This window comes from Notolepis coatsorum, assembly GCF_963971535.1.
Source record: "Notolepis coatsorum genome assembly, chromosome: 16".
In the NCBI taxonomy this organism is placed as follows: Eukaryota; Metazoa; Chordata; class Actinopteri; order Aulopiformes; family Paralepididae; genus Notolepis; species Notolepis coatsorum.
Genome location: NC_140180.1, coordinates 39695863 through 39697935, shown reverse-complemented (window position 1 = coordinate 39697935; position 2073 = coordinate 39695863).

The window sequence follows — 2073 nt, the reverse complement described above, 5'->3', positions numbered from 1 at the left end:
GTGGCATTAACGTTATATAGTTACACGTTATATAGTTACACATCAGCGTATTTACCCAAACATAGCAACGTCCGATGACGACATAGATAGCAAGCGTTACTGTTCATATCTCAGCCCGTGCCGAGTTGTGCGTGCCCATTCTGCGGTCTGTTAATAAAGTTTTCAATCAGACAGATGTATGGAAAGGCTTTTATTATAACATTTGTTGCAGTAAAATCATTATGCCTCGTTGTCATGCTGCGGTGCGCTAGTAATCACTCGTCGGCCGCGGTGAGCTGTTGTTGTTGTCGTTGAGCTGAGCTCTCGTTAAAATCAATGGAGGGCATTCAGGAATGTAAAAAAAGAATAGCACTTGCCGATTGGTGCTAAGAACAGCAGGGCGGGTACAAGCGGTGTGACGTAATTGGCAGACTCGAAGGATGAAGGATTGCACTACAACCCGTACACCTTACTGTAAATTGTACCTAAATTGTACCTCATCCCATTTCTGCTTTGCACTATATAGTACTGTACATTAGTACACTGCATAGTATTGTATATTATATGGTAACTCAGAACATTGTACATATGTCTATACCGAACACTGTGACCTCATTTTCTTCTTCTAAATTACATGCTATACTATGTTATTTGATACTATCTTGTCTAGCACAGTCTCTGGAGCGTAACAGTAAGAAGCATTTTGTATGAAAGTATTCTGTACTTCTGTATGACAACTATTAAAGAAACTTGAAACTTGACTGTCAATCAAAATTATTCTGTTGCCGGCTGAATGATTGAATGAATGAAAACGTTATTAACGATTGCAGAATGGGTACAATACAGTACAGCTCAATACAACAACAGTGGACTGGAGGATGAAGACCAGAAAAATACTTTAGGCTTTTTTACATAAGGGTCCTCCATTTTCAATTCATCAAAACATTTAGAGACATACAAATATACAGTAGTTTCATAAAAATGCTAAAATCCTATTGATTGATTGATTGATTGATTTAAAACTTTATTAACATATTGCAGAATGGGTACAGTACAGCTCAATACATACAATTGTTAAGGGGATGCAGACCAGAGAAATACTTTCGTCTTGTTTACATCAGGGTCCCCCATTTTCAATTAATCATATTTCATATCTAAATCATATACTATCTCATTGCTAAATATATGCAATATATAATCTAATAATCCAATAATCTAAATCTAATATATAATATAAAAATGCTAAATGCATGGGTATTTTATTTTGTCGTTAATGTTAGCTTGCAAACTCAAATACTGTATTGGTAAGCCTCATAATGAATTGTTTGGGGAAAAAAAGAAAAACATCGTGATGTGTATCGTGTATCGCCGAAAGGTCAGAAAATATCGTGATATCATATTTAGGCCATATCGCCCAGCCCTAAACCCAGATTCGGCTCAAACAAGGGACTAAACACGTTTCGCAATTATGCGACATCAATGTGGAACGCCCTACCCAAAGCTGTAAAGGAATGTGAATCGCTACCCACATTCAAAACTGCTCTTAAAGAGCACCTACGGGAGGCTGCAATTCGAAACTGGCCACCGTAAATGCCCAAACCCCCCACTACCTCCCAATAGACAGTCTCCTCCCCACCGCATTATTCCCTCCCCGCCGTATGTATATTTTTCTCCCACCCACCCGCTCCAAATGTACAGTCTCCACCCCATCGTATGTATATTTCTCTCCCACCCACCCACCCTCTCCTAATGTACAGTCCCCTCCATCATATGTATATACTCTGTCAGGATCTAGGGGTAACAGTACTGTATATTTGAATACCGTTTATGTCACAAATGTATCAGTACTAAATACCTATATGTCCCTATGCCATAAATGTCATGTATGTTGTGTATGTCATAAATGTCTATATGAATTGAAAATGGGGGACCCTGATGTAAACAAGACAAACGTCTTTCTCAGGTCTGCATCCCCTTAACAATTGTGTGTATTGAGCCGTACTGTATTGTACCCATTCTGCAATCTGTTAAATAAAGTTTTCATTCATTCATTCATAATCAATTGAGGCACCTTGTGCATCCTGTCCTGAATGT